Below are 25,676 nucleotides of genomic sequence, written 5' to 3'. Positions count from 1 at the left end.
TGGTGAGGCAGCTGCCCAAGTCACCCCTCACTCATCTTCTTGTAAGGAACCCCAATAAAGTCATTGGTTCAATGAGCTGGAGTTGAAAAGAATCTTTCTCTCATCTGTCATTGCCTTTTTTATCTAAGAAGACTAAAGATAGTCCTTCTAGTAAAAGTCATCACACACACACACACATACACATACACACATACACACACATACACACACACATACACACACATACACACATACACACACATACACACACATACACACACATACACACATATACACACACATACACACACATACACACACATACACACACATACACACACATACACATACATACACACACACACATACACATACACACACACACACACACGGGTTGCTTGTAGTTCAGGGTGTTATAAAATTTGCTATATAGCCCACTGATGGAGAATCTCTGTCAGCCAATGAACTATAATGGGTGGGACCAAATTAGGGTGTGACTTTTTGGGTACCCGGAGAAAAACACCGGGCGACCAGGATTTGTGCTCTCTCTCTGTGGTTCCTGCTCTACACAAGCTGAGCTTGGACTTCTCATTCCTGTTTCATGAGTTTGCCCCATATAATATATATATATATATATATATATCTGGTCTCTCTTGTAGCCAGCCTGGTATTTCTCGACCCCAGATAATTCAACAGCCCACAGCCAGGGCTGGCCTTGAGCTCTTGATCCACCTGTGTCAACTTTAAAGTGATTGATTGTCACATGGTCTGACTGGCCAACCTGCAACTGGATTGCTGGTAACACTGCTGTGGCTTCATAATATTAACAAGAGTTACAGACAATTTTTGGCAACCCCAGTGACAAGGAGGCAGTCTGGTTGGATGCACAAGTAGTGATAATTTCATCTTGTCGTGGAGATTGAATGTGACACAATTAAAGCTGTGTGCCTGCTACACATATCAAACCCTGTGTCGAAGTAATGGTGCAAGTCTAAGGGCTGGAATGCTAAGCTTGCTTCGAGGGTATATAAGTCGTATAAGCCTGGCAGACTGAATTTGAGGTCCAGATCCCACATGAAAAGTTGGATGTGGTGGTGCACAGCTGTAGGAGGTGGAGGAAGGAGAATTGCCCAGAGGCTTGTAGGCCAGCTGGCCGGGAGTCCGCAGTATGGCGGAAACAACCGGAGATAAGCGAGATAAAATGACAAACTACTTGCTCAACATTTTTCTCTGACTTCCACGTGCTCCGTAGATGCATGTTTGTGCAAACACACACACACACACACACACACACAGAGAATAGCAATAATGATGATGACAATAATAGCAAAAATAATGTGTAGTATTTGCATCTAAAGATTTGGGGACTGATCCAATGCCCTTTGGATAGTACTGACATGCTTTTCGAATTTAGGAACTGCAACCATGTTCTATGGGAAGTGATGTCTTTGCCACTGACAGGATGGTGGTGGGTTGGTGACAGCATAGGGCTATTGTTAGCCTAACACCATCAGTGGCCTAGGCCGAGGGATGATCCTCCCAGAGTCTTTTGTGATTTCTGTAATTCTACAGCTGGGTTGGCTTAGGTTAAGCTAATCTCAGCCCTCATATCTTCCTTTGGGATACCAAATCTCTCATTTTTAGAGTAAGATATAATTTCTATATGGTATAATTTACTTCTTTTAGGAATGTGGATTGATGGGTCTCAGCTTGGCATGCAGCACGACCTTCAACATACAGACTCTTCCATGGCTCTAAGGGTTCCCTCCATGGCTCTTTGTGCTCACCCTCTCCGTCCACCTCTATGAAGAACAACTACTGATCTGACTTATGCCAAGTCTAGAATGTCACATATAAAGGAAAACATATAGTATGAAGCCTTTGTGACTGTCTTCTTCCATTTAATATCATGCTTTGAGATTTGTCCTTGCTGCAAGTATCAGAATTTCATGATTGGTTGAATCCTTTGTGCTAACACTTTCTTTATTCTTTCCCTAGTTGGAAGAACTTTCGGGTGGCTTTAGCTTTGGGAAGCTCACTGAATAAAGCTGTACTTATTTGTTTGCTTCTTTTCAGAGTACTGTGGTTGAGCCTAGAGTCTCACATACGCTAGGAAAATGAAAACCCTGAGACCTCAATCTGCTTTAAGCATTTGTGCGCAGGTCTATATTTGGACCTCTGCTCTCATTTCTTTTGGATGATCACCTATAGAAGAGGTTGCTGGATCATACAATAAGCATGCACTTAATTTCCTGAGGGAACTTAAGCTGGAGAGATGGCTCAATGGTTGAGTATTTTCTGATCTTACAGGGACCTGGCTTTGGTCCACAGCACCTACACAATGGCTTGCACCCTTTTTGTAACTATAATTCCACGGGACCTGACACCTTCTTCTGCCTGCATGTACCAGGCATGTATGTGGTCATAAACACACATAACACACAGGCAAAACGCTCAGACACATAAAATAAAATAAATTAAAAACTCAAACCTTTCCAAAGTGATTGTATAATTTCTCATTTCTTCCAGTTATTATTCCCCTCTATTCCAAAGTTGAGGGATTCTAAAAGTTCTGACCGTCCCTGTATGTGCTTGGTGGCATCAGAGAACTGCTTTATTTTTTAATTTCTTGATAATTAGTGACCTATCTTTGTCACAGTTCATTGTGTACCTTTCTTCCAGCCTGTTGCTTTTATTGCTTATTTTTTTATTTATCTACTTATTTTTAATTTTTTGAGCAGGGTTTCTCTGTAGCTTTGGAGCCTGTCCTGGAACTAGCTCTGTCAACTAGGTTGTCGTCTAATTCACAGAGCTCCTCCTGTTTCTGCCTTCCGAGGGCTGGGATTAAAGGTGTGTACCACCACTGCCCGGTTTCTGCACTTATTTTTATTGTTGGGTTCTCTGCCTTTCTTACCCTTTAAGAGTTCTTTGTAGTGTATGGATATAAGTCTTTCCTTATGTTTGTGCATTGGAAATAGTTCAATCTGTACATTTTTGACTCAATTTACTAACAATGGGTTTACTATCTATTTACTTAGTGAGACAGATTTATTTACTTAGTATTTACTTAAGCTTCCATTTACTTAGTGGGACAAGCTCTTACTATGTAGTCCAGGCTAGGGTAGAACTTACTATGTAGCTCACACTGGCCTTGAACTCATGATCCTCCTGTCTTCATACCTTGAATGCTGGGTTTCACCACCACCTCTGGATAACAGTGTATTATGATAAGCAGAGGCCTTCAAAAGTTTATCACATTCTTTTGTTTTTTTTTTCCTTTGTGGTTTTGAATCCCTGTCCCCTTTCTTATAAACAGACTTGCTATAGATCACAGGTGGGTGTTGGTCTTTTTGACACATTCATCAACATAGTGTATTATAATGAAATGGAAAGTGGGTTAGAAGGTTTGTTGTGCCCTCGTTGGCAAGTCACTGAGATGGACAAGGACAAGCACAGGAGTTTATAATGCCTTTCAGTGATAAAAGGTTCTGTAAAAGTCACATTATTAGCCATCAGTTAAGTTGAGAATGAGAATTGTGTTAGCAGTTCCGAGGACAGAGGTGATCCTCAGATTTTCATGGAGGAAGTGGAGCCTGTGCTTGCTGATGTCACCCTTGTAGGTGACATCTGGGTAGATTAAAGAGGTGGCTGTAGAGTGACTAGTTCACACTCCTTTGACTTTGGAAACTCAGACTTGGGGAAACACTGAGGTTCTCTTCCCTTTTCAGTGATCAAGGTTCAGTTACCACCATTTCCTCTTGTTGAAACAAGTTTTTGCTGGGCAGCCCTGAGCGGACTTGAACTAGTGACCTTTCAGGTGCCAAGTGCTGAGATTCAGGTAAGGCTGTCACACCTGGTGTATGAAGTCCTGGTTAGTACTGCCCCCCCATCCCTTCTCCACCAGCCAACATATGCTATGTACGTAACGAAGGTGCTTATTGTGTTTAGAAAGGAATATCTCCACTCTATTTTTGTGCCCTATGCCCTAAGGCAAATAAGCCCAGCTTTCCATACGACAGTTTCTTCGCTCAGAAAACACGATCCTGCTTCCCAGGGTTAGTTGAAAATGTAAACAGGGTGATGTTCGCAAAGCAATTTGCATGTGTGAGGTACATGGAGGAGGGGGTGAGCGTTTTCATGCCCTTTAACATGAGCAAAAGCATGGAGCAGGAAGGCAGAACACACAGAGAGAAGTCCATAGACACAGACAGCTCTGCAGCAGGGCAGACTCCCCCAGGCAGGGACTACCCTTCACTGTAGTTGCTGAAATCAGTACCTTCCCTTCTTCAGTTCAATAGCTGTCAGTAAAAATCGGAACATCCCACTGATACTTTGAATCTTTAGTCAGACTTAAAATGCTTCTGCTTAGCTATTTAAGTCAGTTTAAAGTTTTTAAGAGAGGCCGGGCGGTGGTGGCGCACGCCTTTAATCCCAGCACTTGGGAGGCAGAGGCAGGTGGATCTCTGTGAGTTCGAGACCAGCCTGGTCTACAAGAGCTAGTTCCAGGACAGGCTCCAAAACCACAGAGAAACCCTGTCTCAAAAAAAAAAGTTTTTAAGAGAAAAGAAAAAGAAGCTCTTGTTAGGTTCACATGAACAGTTCCTACCAAAGCTCTACAGCTGACTGTGTTAAAGAATCAGACACCTGGCGGTGGTGGCGCACACCTTTAATCCCAGCACTTGGGAGGCAGAGGCAGGCGGATCTCTGTGAGTTCGAGGCCAGCCTGGTCTACAGAGCGAGTTCCAGGACTTGCTCCAAAGCTACAGAAAAACTCGTCTTGAAAAACCAAAACCAACCAAATAAAGAAACACACCCCCCCCCCTTAAAAAAAATCAAAAGCCCATTTTCTGAGAAAAACCTATTTAATTTGGATGTGTAGTTGAAACAAGAAAACTGAAATGGTTTAAAAACTCTGAAACATACCGAGGAACAAATTGACAGTGTTCAGAAGACTGTCCCGAAATGAAGTCATTTAAATTGAGCTTATTACTAATTCTGCTCACCTGGTTTTAAATTATTTAAATGTAACATTCAAGTTTTCAAACTGTATGTGAAAATACTGTGTCTAGCTGGAGATGCTCATGAATGAAAAATAGCGACATTTATGGCTATGGAAACCACACACCAGCATAAGGAATTCTCTGAGTGGGCTGATAAATGTAGACATTGCTATGCAGGAGCAACTGCAACTCCAACTCCTTCCACGGAGCTCCTGTAGTCAGAAAACAGTCAGCTGATACCTGTTCAGCAATGGGTGTGTACTTGAGATTTTGACCAGGATTTCCATAAGGAGGAGGGGAAGGCAGAGAGTAGGGAGAGGGAGAGGGAAAGAGGAAGGGGAGAGAGGGAATGAGCATGCTTTTCCCTTTAACAGCTCTGCAGTTCATGCTTACTGCCTGCAGAAACAGTGGTGCAAACCTCTTGAGAAGAGCCTGTGGATTATAAACCTAAGACTGAGAGGAACGATGTGACGAGATTCCCTGTCTCTAAGACTCTTAGCCTCTGTAGCGGAAAATCCAGCCTTGTCCACAAAGATGGAGCTTGCGGCCCAGGTCTCATTAGGAAAATAGAATCAGTGACTGTTCTCATGCCTCTCGCAAAGCCACCAGTCTCTTCAACTGGCCAAACAGTGCTTGTAACGCAACAAGAGACACAGCAGCTGAGCATTTGCTGGCCTTGCTGCTAGTGTTGTGTGATTCTTAGTTCCCTCTGCTGAGAACCATGTGAAACAGGAAGAAAAGTGACTGGCCACAGGGGAGTCTCTGAGTCTCTCTGCTCTCTAGGAAACCTCACAAAAGGCAGCTCCTGGGGCTGGAGAGTGTCTAAGAGCTTTCACTGCTCTTCAGGAGGACTTGGTTCAGTTCCCAGCATCTACATACAGTGACTTACAGCTTCAGGGTCTCTCATGACTCTGGCCCCCGCAGACATCAGCATGCATGTCGTGATACATGCACCCACATGCAGACACACATCCACACATAATAATAAAAAAATAATATTCTAGAACAAACACCCCGAGAAACCTTACTTAATGCCTCGCACATCTTACAATTGAAAACGTAGCCGGAAACAAACAAGTGGACTGTTGTTAATTACTAAGAATTAACCATGGAAAAGTGACGGGGTTCAGGAAAATGATTGACGTACTATGCCGACTCTCTTCCTGAAAGCATTATGATGGACCAAGGACACCAAACTGTTTTTAAACATAAACATGTGCAGATCACAGAATTTAGAGACTATAAAAAAAATGCAAACGGGTTCTGAAAGAGCATCCTTCCCATATCTCTTTTATCTCTATATAAGCTTCTAAATGCTAATAAAACAAACAAATCACCAAGTAGTGCTTTCCAGAAAGCATCCTCTATCCATTGCAGCATCCTGAAGAGACTCGTCTGAAGGTTATAGCTTTATAAAGAGGTCATTATTATCAGCTCAGCAGCTTCACCGAGAAAAGCCTTTGGTCAGCCGGCTGTCCTCGTCTCAAGCTCAAAGTGGGCTGCAGCGAAACATGCAAGACACTTTCAGGTACCAGAATGTTCCATCCAGCTATGAACTAGATGCTTCTCCTACATGGAAATTCCAGAAGACTCGAAACCAGCTTGAAAGTTAAACAGGTTCCTTTTTTTTGGAAATAATGACAAGATTAATACAAAAACACCAGCCAGAAAAAAGCCAGGGTCTAGCTCATTCCCCCAAGGTAGGAGAGGAGAAATTTCTAGGGAGATTGGGTTTCGTTTTCTTGTGTAATTACACACCCCATTGAATTTAATTATCTTGTAGTTAAATTCCTACAAGACAAATGTCTCCTTGTTATATACCGTCATTTTCCTTGTGTAATCACATTTTTCTTGACTTTTTTTCCTTCAGGAGAAATCGTGCTTTAGGTAATGTTCAAAGTAAGGTAGGAGATGAGAGCCACATTTGCCAAATGTTTTCATGGCCTATTTTCCTGCACTTACTTTATGTGAAAATTCAACCCTGATTCTGTTTTTTGTTTGTTTGTTTGTTTCCGTGTCACGGGCCACTATTCTCATCTCATCTAACTTTCAGTGGCTACTGTTGGGCTGTTTCCAGCCTGGTTATTAGGTCCTTCCAAGGGTCAGCTCCTGCCCAAGACACCCCACTGTGCTGGCTGTGCACGGGAAAGGAGGTGCAGCCTGCAAAGATTGAATCCAGGAGCAGGAGATTGCAACATATCTCGAGACATCCTGGAACTTTTCTCCACAGGCGTTTGACAACTTCATCTGTCTAAGTCAGGTCCTAAGTAGATTGTTGCCAAGTGTGGTCATGGGAAGAATGCTGCTAGGAGACCTGTTTTCTCTCTAGGTGCAGCTGGGCCACTAATTTGCTATGTGACACGAACATCCACTCAGCCTTTAGCAGCACGTAAAAGCCCCTCTCCTGTGCAGACCGATGACATGCTTCTTCTTCTTCTTCTTCTTCTTCTTCTTCTTCTTCTTCTTCTTCTTCTTCTTCTTCTTCTTCTTCTTCTTCTTCTTCTTCTTCTTCTTCTTCTTCTTCTTCTTCTTCTTCGTGTTGGATAGAATTTCAGCATGGTAGGCTTAAAACAAGTCTTTCTGGGTCACAGAAAGACTTTGATGCTCAATTTCATGATTAAAGAATTTGTTCATGTGCAGTTGCTTGCCCTTTTTGGACCTCAGTTGTCTTATTTGTAAAATTTATACTTCCCAAATTTGGTTGACACTTGCATGGGAAGTGAATGCAAAGCCCCGGGTGCAGTGCCCAGCCAGCTGCTGAGTGCCCTGTGTGGTATTGCTGCCTGGAGAAGAGAGTCCAGAGGCCAGTCCACACTCATCACAGGATCTGCTCTGCTTCCTTAGTCTGTCTAGTCCTTGATAGTTGTCTTGAGGAAAGCAATTTACCTTTTTCCTCCTGTGCTTGTATCTCTACTGAGAAGGCTCGTCTTGCCTTCCCCAGCATTCTTTAGTGAATTAAAATACATGGACATGAAAGACCCCCTCCTCTCACTTTCATGCGCCAGCACTAGAAAGAATGTTCTAGAATGCAGTGTTGGTGTGACCATGTGCCAGAGACTCCAAGTTTTCTTCAGCAACTGCCATTCATTAGCATGCGTGTCATGAGCTGTGAACTCCAGTCTTTCCTAGGTTCAAACCAGAATTTCCACCCACCTTTTTCTGTCGCCAGTGGATTCACAGCACAGCCCCTTGAGTGCCCCCACCCCGCCCCAACAGTGTTTGGTTCTAGGTTGATTCCAGTGATCTGTTCTGGTAAGCAAACACTCCAACACCGAGCTTACACTCAGTACTCACTCCAGTACTGAGCCCCCTTTCACCCTGTGGCATGTGATTTGCTCTGACTCACGAACTCTCTGCAGTCTTACCTGGATGTCCAGTGCTGAGTTTATCACTCTCTACTCTACTCTGATGCAACAAACTGCTGATATCTTTATTCCAGAATGAACAAAAACCTGGGTATCATCCAGTATATTCTTTGAAGAAGAATAGACTTTTATCCATCTTTGCATCCCAAGATGCTAGTAAAATACAGTGTTCAGCATGTCTTTCATACTTAATAAGTTACCTTTAAGTTCATTTTATTTGTTTCATTATTCTGGTGCTAGTGATTGAGCCCCTTGTACACATGAACTCTCTGTCTGTCTCATGTTGGGGGAACCATTCTCCCAACCCCATGATGAATTCTTTTTAAAAAGAAAGATGGAAAACTTGTAAGTTATTATTTTCAAATCTTTCTTTCTTTCTTTCTTTCTTTCTTTCTTTCTTTCTTTCTTTCTTTCTTTCTCTTTCTCTCTCTCTCTCCTTTCTCTTTCTTTCTTTCTTTCTTTCTTTCTTTCTTTCTTTCTTTCTTTCTTGTGTGTGCAGGTGCTTATATATGCATATGTGAGTGTGTGCGAAGGTTAGAGGTCAATGCTGGTGGTCTTCTTCTGTTGCTCTCTACCTTAGCTTTTGGGTTAGGGTCTCTCAGTGAGCTTGGAGCTCACAGACTCAAGGGCCCTCCTGCCTTTGCTTCCCGGCCTTGTAGGACAGTGGGTGTGTGCTGCCAGGTCTGGCCTTTTACGGGTCCCGTGTGTGCTGAGTACCTGATCTCTGGTGTCCATGCTTGCACATGATGCCTTACTAATTAATCTCACTGTAACAGACAAGCCCATAGTTATTTCTGTAAAAAAACAGAGAGAAGAAAAAGAATCTAGCAGGGCCACAGTTGCTTGGAACACGCTGCTCTATAGGTTTACTATACGATGAGCTGATACTCAGGACAAGAAGGGAGCCTCTAAACTAAAGAACCAAAGCACTGTGTATGAAGCGCACCTACACACTATTAAAATAACCAAGTGGAGAGCTTTTTCTTTCTCCTGGTATGTATCAGGAATATGGAGATATTCCTGAGGAAAAATCATTAACTAATTAAAAAATGAATTATAAAACACGCCTGGGAAATCAATTTAAGGATTTTTTTCTTGGTTTGAATCTTAATGGAAAAACCATAACTGATTTCTTTTTTTTTTTAATGATTTGAAAACCAACTTCAGTTAGCTGTCATGGAATTTCAATGTAAATGGCTAAAAAAGTAATTACCAACTTTTGATGAATGGGTGATTGATGCGAGGGGAGGGAAGTGGCAGATGAAAAACAGAGCCAAGTTTTAGGGTTTGGAAACTTCTCCGACATGATAGGCAATGACGCTCCATCCTGACTTTGGTTCTTCTATAAGACCGAGCCATGTAAAGTCCTGGGATCATCGCCACAGCGGCTCTCTTTCTTTCTTTCTTTCTTTCTTTCTTTCTTTCTTTCTTTCTTTCTTTTTTTTTTAAATTTGGAAAGTTATTTATTTGGACATATGTTCAAATTTCTTCAAATTCCCCCAAATTAAAATAGCAGTATTTATTTTACTGAACAAAGTTTTATTGATTAAAGGACATTATATTTATCTCAAAACTCTGAAAGCACTTGATAAAAAGATGAGCAATTTCAATGTTATATTTGTGGAGTGTTATTAGATAAGAATTATAGTACCTTTCACTCAAATTCTATATACAAATTCTGATTGTTTTTCCTTGGTTTGTTTGTTTATTTTTCAATATTGAATCTTTGCCCTTGGGGCTCTGTGACTTCTCAGAAAGGACTATAACACTGATCTATATTTTCAGCTCAAACTCTAATTTATATACACAGTTCTCTCTCTTTCTCTCTCTCTCTCTCTCTCTCTCTCTCTCTCTCTCTCTTTCTTGTCCGTTCGTCACAGCTCCAAATATTTCTGCTGCCTGATCCTTCAACTTTCTAAGTCTTAACTGGCCAGTGACCCAAGATGACCTAACTCCCTGGGATGTTTTTCCTCTGCATTCTCTTCTGGAGTTTTCATCAGCTCTCCAATAAAGCAAACTGCTAAACAAATCCACCCTAGGGTGCTGTCCTCGCAGCAAGTGAACCAGGATGCATTTCTAAGGGGTAGAATTTCAGGCACTGCAAGGAAGTGAAGTGTGGAATTTCATGCCTCCTGCAAATAATGTCATCCTGGCTGCCTTTTCAGGGACCTCTCCACTGCACTTTGTTGCCTCAGGGTTTCTTGTCAGTCAGGACACAGAGAAAGATGGAGTAAACGTTGCCCGGAGACGTGCTGGGGGAAGACCCAGTAGCGAACAGTTACACACAGGAGGTAAAAATGGCTTCCTGCCAGTGAGACCAGAGCTGGCGCAGTAGATGCTAAAATCACTCAGAGAGTGTGTCTGAGCATTTTCCTTAACAGTTGTAATATTCCCGGAAGCCCAATATCAACACTACTGCCAAACACTTGAGAAACTTGCTGTTTTTACCTTTCCTTGTGACAGGCATAATGAAAACACACACTGAGCGTTGGTTTGTTTTGCTGACCGGCTGTAGAGGATCCTAAGAGTCACTAAGCCACTAGCGGTTCTCTTACTGGGGCACTTTTAATTGCCGAGGGTTTTACGAAAGAAGGATGCAAAATCACCGTGAAGAAGAGCTCCAGGCTAGGGTAGAGCCACAGGTCTGTAGTTGATGGTGCTCGAAGCCATGGGAAGCCAAGATAAAAGCAATCATTGTCTAGAGGCCCGAGTAATCTCAATTATCCTCTAATCCTGGGTCTCGCTGTTTGTATGACCCCAGGGAAATCCTCTTCTGTAGGGATGAAAACCTGGCAGCTAGGAAGAAGTGTCACTAGTGACGTGCTTTATTTTTCTAGTATTATTTGGAGTATTGGACGGTTTCATCCCCAAATGCAGAACTCTAATTGCTTTTGAAAGGAACGAGAGAGGGAGGAGAGAATTGGTTAATACGGAGTTGGATTTTTCACCAGACCATTTTGCTGAAGAAGCACATGCTGTCCTGGTGGCCACTGTCCCAGCCCTGCACATCTGTTTTTTCTAGCCCAGCCCTCTTGCTCCTCTCTCACCTGTGATGGTACCCTGTCTGGCTGCATTTTCTGATTCAGACAGCGATATACATCAGTTTCATTATCTGTAAAAGAGAGAGTGAGCAGTATGGGAAACTAGTTCCCAAACACAATTCATTAAAAAAAAAACTTAGAAATTCAATAAATACATTTTTTTTAGTTTCCTTCATGTGGATTCAAATCCCCCCATCCCCACCCCAGCGAGGATTAAAGTTCCGTTTATATCATTTATATCATTTTTAAATCCCAGGCTTTAAAGTTCTACCAATTCAACAAACCCTAGATTTTGAGCTTGATAATTCCTTTTCAGGTCAGTGGTTCTCAATGCATTTTTAACTTGTGGTGTAATTATTAAATCTAATTAGCTACTGGCTTAAATTAATTTCAACCAGACTTGGAGTATTGCCGTAACACCCCCCAGCCTCCAATCTGAATAGGAACAAAGGGAGCAGGGAATGACTAATTCCCGTCCACCACATCTACATTAAAGTGCCTGCTTCACGCAGCAGGTAAATATTCACCCAGCCTGGGCCCCAGAACTCTTCTAAAGACAGGCGGGGAAGAGAAGAAATTCTTATCGATGTGCTATTTGAGTGTCAATAACGGAAAGGGACAAGAAGGGCACACAGGATCAAGGGTCTTCTGGTAACAGCTGCATTTCACACGGGCCTTTGAAACACACGTTAAATACAGTTTCTTCGAAACATGAGACAGAAAATACAGGAAGGATTTAAATTTGATGCAGTAGGGTCTTTAACAATTTGGCGCAGGTCCTTTTGTTCTCTGGGCTCCCTCTTCAAGGTATCACAGTATGAGTGAAGGCAGGGGCCTGGCTCCCACTGCCTAACCCCACAAAACGCTGTTGACTGATGCTAGGGACAAGAGGCTTGGGGAGCTGAGCGGTTTCTATGGAGATGGGAATTAGGGAGGAAGTGCTTTCCTTCTCATTATTCTCCATCCTAATAGGGACAATCGCCACCATTTATCTTTTTCTGAAAGAATAAGGGCATCTTTGGGAACAATAGCAAGACCTTGATTGAAATTGTTCCTTGTTAAATACCCTGGAACAGCCGCTTCCTGCTTTCTGCAAAGTAAATCATAAGTTCCCCGACCACCCCTCTGCCATAGCTCGCTGACTTTGAGTTTCGCTAGAGAACAGAGTCACAAAATCCATATTGATTTGAGTTATATTTTTATGACATTTCACTTAACCTAATAATATTCTAGATTTGAGACACACCCTAAATACTTATAACAATGCCAAATAAAATTCATATTTAACCTGTAGGCAAAAATACTTTTATTTATATCTAAAAAAATGTACCCTTCATTACTATTTTTTTCTGGTGGAGAAAGACGAGTATACACATTTGTGGTGAGCAAATGTGTGAATTCAAGTAATCTTTAAAAAATACAAGTCTTCCAACTTTCTCCACTGTTTTCCTTTTCAAGGTTTTTTTTTTCCCTGATATAGATAAATTAAATAGAAACAGGAAAAGCAAAAAGATGAGAGTTAGAGTAAATTTTACATCCCCGAGTTAATCACGGTTGTCATTGTGTTGACCTTTCTTCAGACTGTTCTTAACCTGTATGTATTTGCACAAAGACGAGTGGATGGTTCATCTGTTATATTTCATAAGAATAAAGCAAGCTGTGTAGTCATGACCTTTGGTTGTTGTTTTGGGCAGTGACTGGTAATTCATTCATCACATCACTATACATACAATACTTGATTTAATCCTATTTTCCTTTTTAATTCTGGGTATTTTACTTGCCTTCCCTTCCCTGCTCTTTATGCTCCTTCCTTTCCCCCTTTCTTCTCCAACAACACTGCTGTAATTATAAATTTGGTGAGTAATTTATCAAGGACCAGCTTTCATTATAATCAAACGTGTGTGACGGCTCACTCCTAACACGCTGATAATTCTGATGAGAGAAAGAAACAATCTTCTAGTAATGATAGAGGAAAAAGTAGTAACTTCTGTTCCTAGTGGCTCCTCCTTGGGTCTTTGCCAAATTCAGTTGACAAATAGAGACAGATTTTCTTAAGTTTGCACCGAGAATTTTTTGAATGTTTCTAAGCCCTGCTTCAATGAAATCACATGTCCTGGAGGAGACTTTCAGTCGTCAATGCTGTTACAAGTTCCTTAGTGAGTCCAGCAAACATGGAGACTTTGTGGCCCACTGCTCAGAAGGAACCCAGGCTCACAAGACGTCTGCCATCCAAGTGAGAGTCATCTTCCCTTTATCTTCGGAAATGAGATGTTGTTAAATGCGGAGCCAACAGTACCGTGTGGAGAGGAACTGACAAGTTCATCTGCTGTCCTCGGCCTCGCTGTTGGCATCTGGCCTCTATGGTGTCTTTTGCACATGCAGGCCAGTAACTCCTGGGAGTACAGTGTGACTCACGGTGGGCATGCACCAGCCTTTACTGAGTGGGCAGGTTCCACCCGTGACTGAGAAGATAGTGCTGTCCTCTCTACTCAGAACAGAACTTACTGCAGAGAAGGAAAGAAGGCAATGGTGCTTTAACAGCTACGGATGACCAGGGAACCCTGTGGGTGCTTATCTTACTCATGCCATCTTTATACGGAGGAAAAAAGCTAGTCCTCTTCTCTTTCGCATCTTAGCCATAAACTGAAAAGAGTTCATAAAATATTGAAATTAAAATATAAAAACACATATTTTATTTTTTCCAAAAAGCTTTACTATTGTGTGCACACATGTATGTGTGTGTTACATAAAAGGAAAGGCAAAGAAGGAAAATATATGGAAACCAGAGGATGGTTTCGTGGAATAAATTATCTCTTTCCTCTCCTTCCCAGGCTTGAACTCAGGTCTCCTTGGCAAGTTCTATACTGAGCTATCAATCATCCTGGCCCCAAGACCTAATTTAGGTTTGTGCAGTATTCCATTTCGCTGAACAAATTCTTAGTGCAAATCGGGTCACTTTTTAGACTGACCATGTGTTAAATGATCTATTGATTTTTTTTTCTGGTGTCGGACAATATAAAAATGATAATCATGATAATTATTTAAGAGTTTAAAATTTTTTAATGATATCCTGGAATGAGAACATTATTAGAGAGTAAGTAAACATCCCATTGCTAGCTTGTTGTGGTGGCACACGCCTTTAGTCCAAGCGTGTGGGAGGTAGATCTCTGTGGGTTTGAGGCCAGCCTGGTTTACAGAGTTCTAGGCCAGCCAGGGCCACATAGTGAGACGCTGTCTCAAGACAGCTATGAAAACTGTTGTGGCAAGGACAGCACACGGATGTGGAAGAAAGGAGAAAGAATCATGCCTTAGTGTCCTTTGCTTCTGTGTTTGAACAGGAGGCTCCTATGGCGTTTCGCGGTGTCCCCATGAATTACGTAACCAGCTGTGCCCGCATAGTCACGTTTGAGAGGCCCTGCATATATCCCCTTGGCTCTACCTGCTCACTGATGCCACTTTGAACTCATTTGCTTGAGTTTTAATTTAATCCCCTTCTCTCCCCCAAGGCAGAGGCTTGAAATCTAGGACTGTGATGTGCATAGACAAAAATACACTCTTGTTGCTGTTGTTTGAAGTGATACACTCCAAAATAACTCCATTTCTTTCTTTCTTTACTTATTATGGGTAGGATCGAATCCTGGGCCTTGTGCAAGGTACCCTACTTTTGAGCTACATTTCTGGTCCCAGACTGTATTTTAAAAATGATTATAGAATATCTTGTACCATTTAAACCAATTATGAACTCATCAAGGACAGAATGGGACCAATGCCATTTATAGAGCCTATACTCCTCAGACTACCGAGCCTCTTAATCCGAAAGTTCGAAAAGGTACATATTTTTTAAAAAAATATTAATTAATTAATCGTGGTATTTAGGTCTACTCGTGCATGGAGTGTGCATGTGTCTGCGAGTCAGGCCGCGCGTGTGGAGGCCATTCAACAACTTTGCAGAGTCGCTTTTTTCCTTCCGCCATTGTGGGTTGCCGGACTTGTTCTGTGTTCCAGTTTGCTTCTCTGTGGCTGGGATAAAACTCTGACCAAAACCAACCTGGAAAGGGAAGGGTCTTTCTCCTCACACATTTTTGTAGTCTATCAAGGAGGGAAGTCAAAGTTGGAGCTCAAGACAAGGGCTGGAAAAAGAAACCAAGGAGGAACGCTGCTCCCTGGCTTGTCTCCCTGGCTTGCTCAGCTACCTTTCTTCTACAAGCCAGGCCCACCTGCCCAGGCTTGCTGCCACCCACAGTGCTCTGGGCTCACCTCATCGATTAGCAGTAATCCAGAAAGTGCCCTAGTGGCATAATCATAGGCCAGTCAGATAGAAGTAAGTCCTCAGTTTAGAGTCCCTTTCCCAGGTATGTTTAGGTTTGTGTCAAGTTGACAAAAAGTAGCCCCCACTGGCAGGAGGAGCCTTTGCCGGCGGCAGCATCTCACCTACCCAGATGTGAGAGTTTAATATCTATGCCTCCCCCCCCCCATATCTGTGTGGTTTCCCGTGAAATGTGAGCCACCACGCCTTTAACTTTTGAATAATCTTTTTCCTTTCTTCGTTTTATGAGTGTTCTTGTCTCTCAGTCTTTGTCTTAGAAGGATAACCCTTTTTTCTTGGTGGCCGTTCTGAAGTTCCATGGTTCTCATGATGTGTCCTGGTGATCGCGCTAGAGCAGACTTAGAGGAATATTTCTAAACAGAAAGGCTTGCTGCTCAGGTGGAAGTTTGTGGTGAGCCTGGGAATTCACAGGAGGAGCGCAGTTAGAAGAATGCCTGGAGCCCGAGGAAGGGGATCCAGGAAGGAGTCTGGGGCTGACCACCTTGTTCCACTCCTAGATCTGGAGCTGAGGCTGTCGGGAACTCCCCTTTGGTGGATCTGAGCCGGTTACCCCATCCGGCAGACCTGTATCCGGTCTACCAGGGCCCTGAAAATGCTTTCCTGAAACTGACAATCCAGATCGTAAGTGAAGGAGCTTGCTGGGCAGTGTGAGGTCCTGCGAAGCAAAGCAGGAGGTGATTTAAGAAAACAACCCAATCTGAGTGACTTTCCAAAGTCTCAGGTAACAAAATTAACTCGTTTCTACAAGATTTCCTGGTCTGCCGGACCTCAGCTCTAGTTTTAGAACCCCCTCCAGGAGCTAGAAGCTTGGGTGGCTGAGATTGGTACATCAGGTGAAGAAAGGCCCTTGCTACCAAATTGACAACCTGAATCGGATCCTGGGACCTCTAAAAATTGTCCTTTGACCCCCGTATCAACTACCCCTTACGTGCAAACAAGCAAACAAATGTTTATAAAAGGGCAGGAGATATAGGTGCTTTGTTAATTTCCAAATGCTTCTATAGTTCAAGGACACTGCCTGGCTGTGTTCTCAGCTGGTAAAACTTGGGTTTTGGTGTTACATAATCAGATCAAGTGGAGCCATTCCCCTAGAAACTAAAGAGATGAGGATTAGATCTAGCTTATTTTCAAAACAGTCTTAGTGAGCATCAGAGACATGGATATTAATTTTTTTTAAATGAAAAGTAGACTGTTTATGGCTCACAAAGGGTCATTTGTGTGGCCCAGATCTATGCTAATCTCCATTCCAAATCGCTTAGCAACTGTTACTTGGTTAGAGAGTCTCACAGTTCGGGGAAGAAGGGAAACTTTCTGAACAGGCTGCAGCAGGATTTGCGTTGGGGATATTAAGTTACCTAAAGGAGAAAATAAAAAGTTACAAAATGATGGTTTGCAGCAAGTTGAATTATCCTTTAAATGACACAAATTCTTGCTGAGTTGTGTGAGTGTCTGTCGTGGGGAGAGGCAGAAAGCGCAGAGCATGCATCTAGTTTGTGTGCTGAGGAGGATTATAATCTGGGAGAATTCAAATGTCCGTGCTTAGAATTAGAAGAATTATAATATTTTTATAGGATGGAAAATTTTATTTCACACGTTTGAAAACTTAACTGTTTATCTGTCTGTCTGCTCGTCTATTGATCTGCTGTTAAGTTAGATATATTTATCAAAACATCATATTCACTTTCTATACAATAAGTATACAATTTATTTTTTTCTTTTACAGACAGGATTTCATCTATAATCTTAACTGTATTACTATTTCCCATGGGTCTGAGACTGGCCTTGAGTTCATGACAATTCTAACTTAATCTCTAGCTCTTATTTATTAACTTAAATATTATATTTAAAATGAATAAATTATAATTTTACTGTAATGAAGCAAAACATATCAGATATGCAATAATAAAAACTTAAAAACATTGGGAAATTTTTAGGAAAAATATATCTTGCTAATATTAAACTAAGAGAAAGGAAACCATTAAATGCATGATACTGTGAATTAAAAATATAATAGCAGAGGCCTGGGAAACAGCTCATTGGTTAAGAGCTTGTTGTACATACATGAGATCAGAGTTTAATCACTAGTACCCATGTTGAAAAAAGCCAGGCATGGTGGCATACACTTAATCCCGGCTCTGGGTAGTGGGAATGGGGAGGCCCCTGGGGCTTGGTGACTAGTGAGCCTCACCAAATTACCAAGCTTCAGGTTCAGTGCAAGGTCTTATCTGAAAAAGTAAGGTGGTGTGTGATTGAGGAAGACACTTGAAATAAATCTCAGGCCTTCATACAGAAGTGCACATACGCACTGGAGCACCCATATATCCAGTAGCACATGTGTAAATGTGCATGCACACACTCTATATATAGTGTAGACATGTATGTCATAGCATGTTATAAGTAAATATTATTTAAATAAACAGATCATTGAATAAGATGAAAAAGCAGAGGAGAAATTCTTCTCATTTTATTTTATGACATAGGAAAGGCCGGAGAGATGGCTCAGCAGTTCAGAGCAGCACTGACCTTCCAAAGGACCCGAGTTCAATTCCCAGCAGCCACTCTGAGACTCAAGTATATCTAATTTCAGTTCCAGGGGATCCGATGCCTGCTTCTGGCCTCTGCAGGCACTATATGAGCCGGATGCATGGACATACATGAAGGCAAAATGCCCATACATGTAAAATTATAAAATAAAATAAAAATCAGGTAAGAATAACACAGGAAAGGAATACTTTGATCTGATTATGCTTAGAGAATCGTTATTGGTATTAGATTCATATATGTGTATTTTTTATGTAAGCATGTGAATTTGTATTTATGTGAATATATATATATATCATAATGTATTATAATCATGATGGGTTTAGTACAAAAAGTGAAGATGCTTAACATTTACAACTTCTATGTAATCTCAAAATACACAGTAAATGACATCAAGCATTTGATTATCTCAGCAGGTGCAGAGAAGTCATCTGATAAAATCCTTCATTCTCTCACTATGAAAACCCTCAGACATTAAAATACATGCTTTTTCTTTCCTTTAAATTGTGTGTACTTACTTATTTCCTCATTGTGTGTGTGTGTGTGTGTGTGTGTAGCGGGTGCGCATATGATTGCAGTACCCGGTCTCACAGTACAGATGTGGATGTCAGAAGACAGCTTGCAGAGATCCGTTCTTTCCTTCTACTCTGTGGGTTTTGGGGTTCTTCTCCCTCCGGTCATCAATCTTGGCAGCAAGTCCCTTACTCACTAAGCCATCTCACCAGCTTATCGGTGATTTATTTATTTTTTTTAATTGATAAAAATAATTGAAAAAAGCTCTAAAGCAAGTCCTGTACTAGTGGTGAATAGAATTCCCTTTGCCTTCAGGAGCAGGAATCAAGAGCTCATCTGTTATTGTGCTGGAGGTACCGGGTCCTTATGGGAAGACCAGAAAAAAAGTCATCTGGATTAAAAAGAAAACGCTCAGTGCATTATGATCGTTACAATCTGCAACATTTATACATTTTTATATTTAAATTTTTTTTTTTTTGCTTTTTCAAGACAGGGTTTCTCTGTGGTTTTGGAGCCTGTCCTGGAACTAGCTCTTGTAGACCAGGCTGGTCTCGAACTCTCAGAGATCCGCCTGCCTCTGCCTCCCAAGTGCTGGGATTAAAGGCGTGCGCCACCACCGCCCGGCTATATTTAAAATTTTAAAACCCAAGAAAATCTAAGAGAATCCAAGAGACTCATTAGGGTCAATTAGAGAATTTAGTAAAGTGAAAACGAATTATCAGTATGCAAAGGTTCATTGTATTCGTGTGCTGTAAAAATGGAATATGATCTGACAGGTTTTACCTTGTAATGCTAACACATATTATAATATACTCAGGAATAAATATAACCAGAGATATGGAATGAGGATTTCAGCCACTAGGGAAAAGACACAAATAACAAAGACGTCCCTTGTTTGGCTAAGATGTCATAGGTGCTTCGGGTAGCTCAGCAATGTCCACGATAACTTGCACTTTGTACCTTTCTGTTCTGCCGCATCAAGGCTGGCTTTGTGGACACACGATCTCTAAACTCACACAGGGCTCACACACCCCCATTGCTTCACTGCTCTGCTGTGTCATTTGAAAGTCTTGGTAATTTCATTTTTCAACTCTGATTTAGTAAATGTAGTTAGAAGAGATGAGGAAACACACGTGAACGGAGGCACTATGTGTAGTGTGGGTATCCATCATTCCCTGCTGCTTCATGTCTTGGTCATACCTCATGAACACTGAGGTCTGTTGGACCCGGAGGCATGGAGCTAGCAAGACTCGGGGTGAGCCTGAGTCAATGTGGTACTAACCTCAGTAAGGCTGGAGGTGATAGCCCTGGGAAGCCTTACTTTTTATTTGGACCAGAACTTACTTTGAACACGTGAAGAATGTTTAAACACATGAGGAATGCCATTCAAAGAAATGTAAACAACCCATGACACTTATCATGCCCACCCCCTTTTTTAAAGTTTATTAACTAATTATTTTATTTATTTTACATCCTGATCACATATTCTCCTCCCTCCTCTGCTCCCGTTGCCTACCCACCATGCCTTCCTTCTACTTCCCGTCCCCCCACTCCCGTGCACCCCCATCCACTCCTCCTCTGTCTCTGTTTAGAAAGGTCCAGGCCTCCTATGGGTATCAACAAAACAAGGCTCATCAAGTTGAGGCACTACAAAGCTATCCCCCTGCATCAAGGATGGACTACAGCCAGCATGGGGAATAACTTCCCCAAACCTAGATCAAGGGCCAGGGGCAGGTACCGATCCCACTGCTGGGACCCCCTCAAACAGACCAAATTCCACAACTGTCATGCATATACAGAGGGCCCAGCTTGGTTCCATGCAGGTTTCTTAGCTGTTGGTTCAGAGTCCATGAGCTCCCAGGAGCTCAGGTAAGTTGTCTCTGTGGATTCTCCTGTCATCACTGACCTTGGCACCCTCCCCAACCCCTGTCTCCTACAATCCCTCCTCATTCTCTTCAAAAGGACATCTGGAGCTCAGCCCAGTGCTTGGCTGTGGATCTCTGCATCTGCTTCCATCGGTAACTGGATGAAGGCTCTCTGATGACAATTGGGGTAGTAATTCACCAATCGGATTACAGGAGAGGGCCAGTTTAAGCACCCTCTCCACTATTGCTAAGAGTCTTAACTGGTGTCATCCTTGTGGATTCCTGAGAGTCTCCCTGGCACCAGGTTACTCCATAACCCTGAAATGTACCCCCACCCCCTCACCCACCCCATCAAGACTTCTCTTCTTTACCTTCCCCTCCATCCTGCTTCTCTTCTTTTATTTCATTTATGACACAGTGGGCTTCAGAGACTGCTCAGTCAGTATAAGCTCCTCCTGTCTTTCAAGTGAAAAGATCTGATTTTGATTCCCCATAACCTATAAAGATGCTGGATATGGCGGTGGGTCTTTGTAATCCCAAAGGATTACAAGGGAGATAGAGACAGAACTCCTGGGGCTCAATCGCCATCTAGTCTAGCCTAATTGTAGAAACATCACCTCTAAGCAGGTGGATGATTCCTGAGATTTCCTCTGGCCTCCACATGTGTGCACACAAGGGCACATGCAACTATTCCCACCCCCACCCCCCATTAAAAAATGACGGCATGGAGGGAAGGCAGCTCTAGGGTAACGATTGCTCCCTTTCTTTCTCGTCATTTCCATTTGTCAGGGATGTGAAGATAAAGGCTGTTGGCAGGACGAGTGCTCATCAAAACTTGAAACCGTGTCTGTGTGGTGCAGTGTTCCCACAGCTGGATGAAAATGAAATAGGCACGCACGCATGAGCCATGAACTATCAATAACGCACCTTCGATTCTTCATATTCACCAAATCCTCTTCTACCATGTTTAGCAGTGGCACCAGGGGCCAGTGACAAGGCTCGACGGATAATGGCATTTGCTGCCAAGCCCGATAATTTGATTTGATCCTTGGATCCCACTTGGACCGTGGGTTAAAGCTGACTCAGGTAAATTGTCTTTTGATTTCCACATGTGTGCTATACACGCACACACATACACCAAAAGAAATAAAGGTTAGAAAAAAAAACCCACATAGTTAAAAAGTTTTTTTCAAAGCCCAACAACCTGGGTCTGGGGCAGGAGATTTAGCTTCATGATAGAGTGACTGCCTCCATACCAAGGCCCTGGGTTCCACTCCAGTATTACAAAAACCAAACAACAAATAAAACACAAATCAAACCAAGAAACTGGTATTGCACAACAGAGGGGAAACTGGTGAAATTTGTGCTAAAAATTGATACTTAATTTTTCTTTTCTAAAAATCTTACATAGAAAATGAAACACTATGACACACGAGGAAAGAATCTATAGGGGAAAAAATGAAAAAAGTTTGTATCTTATTACTTTTAACTAAACTTCTTTGTTAGAGGTCCAGCATTTTCATTTTTGGATTGAGTAATTAGGTAGCCGACCCTGTCTGTCACCTCAACTTATTGCTCGTCTTCGTGTCCTCCCTCTATTGCAGTCCTTCTGAAACGGCAAGAGAGCTCTCTGACTGGAGGCCTCAAGTCTTGTAGCTGAGGCAAGAAAAGAATGGGAGAACTGGTGACCGTGAGCTTTTGTGTTTTCATGGCCTTGGCCTTTCTGAAGAATTTCACAGCCTCTCCACAAGTAGTTCGCCAACTCTGGGCCCCACGGATGTTTTCAGCTGAGAAAAAGAACGGAACAGGAAGCATCTGGCAAAGAGAAATAGAACCAACCAATCCAACATCTGGCAGAAAATACCGTCTGAGCAGCTGGCCAGCTTTGTCCTTGGCAGGACCAGGTAGGCTTCGGTGGCTATCTACAGCCAGTGTCCGTTACAACCGATTTGCTTTGCTTTGGCTGTTTAAAGCAGATACAGACGTGTAAACAAATGAGTAGGGCCGTCCTCCAGTATATACTTGCCTTGTAAAAATAAGAAGTGGGTCAGACATGGCCCATGTTAAACACTTAGACAATTCCTGGATTAGCTTTGATTAAGAAATATCAGGCTAAGGGGAGATGGTACCCAAGTACAGCTATTCACTAAATGCTTACAGTGAGGCTAGGCGAGTTTGTTGTCACGGAAGAAAGCAATTTGTTGGGGCATCGGATAGCAAATATGACATAGCAATGAAATCTCAATTTAAAGGAAAAGGGCTAAAAATGTATAGATGATAAGCCTTAATGTAAAGCTAAAATTTCTCCCATATTTTACAAATTCTCTGCAATTTCAGTCAAAGTTCCTATGGAATTTCCTTCTGAAACTAATGTGGAATAACACCAACAGGAAGGATTTTTAAAAAGTGTAGATAGTTTTGGGGATGTATGGTGGATACACCGGGGATCTTGACGCAGCTCATGGTGATACTGGTCATGAGGCAAAAACTAAGAGACTGATGTGAGTTCTGGTCTAGAACAAGAACTAATAAAACAGAAAAGAAACTTCAGGACTAGATGTGGCTGTATGTGTCAGAAGAGCTGGGGGAAGGATAAATGCCACATTCCACTTTTACAAACATAAACAGTAAATACCAGGAGAATTAAAGACAAGCACACAAGAAAAGAATAGGTGCTTTTCATAGAAATGTAAACTGGAATGTTGGTGTCACGTGTGAGTTAACTTCCTTAGGTTCTTTGGAGGTCTCAGAGAACCCAAATTAATATAGATTATTGCTGTTTCTCTTGGTTGCTCACCAGAACAGAATGGTAAGATCCTATCTCTGAAGACACCACACACTTTAGTCACAGGATATGGAGAACTCAAACTGGTAATAATCAGGAAGCTCCATTCCTATTGGCTAATATGAACCAAGAAGCTTCATCCCCATTGGCTGGTACTGACCAAGAAGCTTCATCTCTATTGTGTGGTATTGACCAAGAAGCTTCATCTCTTGTAGAGCACATGGGTCTACCCCTGCTCCTGGGTTCATTTTGAGGACAGTTTCTGGCCAGCCAGTGTTTCCTGTTTGTTCTTGTGCTCCCTCTGCCCTGCCTGGTGGTTAGCTATAGGGCATTGTTTACTCCACCTTGGGCATGGTAATTTCCCACCTGCCTGGGGGGTATTTCATTGTGCAGCAGTTAGGTATTTAAGGTTTTTCCTAAATTTGAATAAAGGACATTTGGCTAATCTCCTTTGGAATGACCCAGGTCTTTTGTGTGTTCTTACAATCTCCAGGTCCTTGCCCAGCTCACGAATAGTACAGTGGTACATGAACTGTACTGAGAGTAATGCAGATGTTACAATCTCTATTGGCTGGTACTGACCAAGAAGCTTTATCCCTATTGGCTAGTACTGACCAAGAAGCTTCATCCTTATTGGCTGATACTGACCAAGAAGCTTCATCCCTTTTGGTTGGTATTGACCAAGAAACTTCATCCCTATTAGTGAGCTTTTATAGTCTTATCTAGTTGTGGACTCTGTGAGATACAATAACAACTGACCTGGCAAGAAACTCTAATTGATACAATCATAGCATGAATATTTTGAGGTTAGTTACTTTGCTAGTAGACTTAAGGCCTCCTTCATAGTAGGGAATTCATCCTTGGTGCTATACATTTGGCCAAGAACCTGTGAAGGAGGAGGGGTGTCATAGGCCCTAGGGGAGAATGTACTCTAATTATTTTGCTAAGTAATGTATTATCAAACTTTAGTAGACAAAATGGTCATCAGAATTAAAGTGCGAATGCATTCCAGGGAGTGGAGGATATTAGTAAAGCATATAGCCGGGCGGTGGTGAAACACGCCTTTAATCCCAGCACTCGGGAGGCAGAGGCAGGCAGATCTCTGTGAGTTCAAGACCAGCCTGGTCTACAAGAGCTAGTTCCAGGACAGGCTCCAAAACCACAGAGAAACCCTGTCTCGAAAAAACCAAAACAACAACAACAACAACAACAAACAAACAAAAAAACCCAAAAAGCATATAATGAAAAAACAACTCAATCTGGAAAATATCAAAACCATTGGATAAAAGTGGGTGAATGTCAACCAAAGATTTTCAAAACCCAAGAGTCCCACAGCATGCAAAATTGATTTCAGTTTCTGCACTGTTGGGAACCAGAAACAGAGCAACCAACCGCATCCTGCTTTTATTCATGTCTGGGTTCAAGACAGAGTTTCACCCACTCGTGTGTGTGTGTGTGTGTGTGTGTGTGTGTGTGTGTGTGTGTGTGAGAGAGAGAGAGAGAGAGAGAGAGAGAGAGAGAGAGAAAATTCAGGAGTTATTAAGCATGTGGAATGACTGAAATTCTCATTCATTGCTGATATAATTTATAATAGCAAATAATTAGAAGCAATTTACCCAGCCTAATAACATTTTAAATCTCTATATCTGTCTTCAGTCAGTCAATTATAAACCAATGAATCTATCTACTATCTACCTCTTCTGCCTATCTACGTATCTGTGTCTATACATATACTAAAATGTATACATAGTGGTAATATCCATATAATGAAATTTCAGCTATTGAAATAATGAATTTGAGTTACAAGTGCCAAAAATCATGTGTAAAATAAAAATATAATGTGGTAAGACAAATAGTTGCAGAGTGCTAAGGATCTTATGACATTATTTACATAGAAATGTAAAGTCTCATAACCATAATGTATTTGAATGTATTCTTCAGTGTTGTGCAGGAGTTTCCTCCAAGGTTAAAACCTTTCATCTTGCTGAGAAACTTTTTTGTTTCCTTTCGTTTTTGCTTTTAATTTTCGAAGACAGGGTTTCTTTGTGTAGCTCTGACTGTCCTGGAACTAGCTCTTTGTAGACCCAACTGGCCTTGAACACACAGAGATCCACCTGCCTCTGTCTCCTGAGTGCTGGGAATAATTGTGCCACCACTGCCGCACATAGAAAAGCTTCTTAAGATGATAAGACGTAATGGAAGTGAACAACAGAATGTTTTAGGACAGAAGGTGTAGAAGGAGGTGGAAGCAATAAGAAAT

Source organism: Chionomys nivalis, chromosome 16, assembly GCF_950005125.1.
Source record: "Chionomys nivalis chromosome 16, mChiNiv1.1, whole genome shotgun sequence".
NCBI lineage: Eukaryota > Metazoa > Chordata > Mammalia > Rodentia > Cricetidae > Chionomys > Chionomys nivalis.
The sequence above is the reverse complement of the archived record's forward strand: the minus strand, read 5'-3'. Positions refer to the sequence as shown.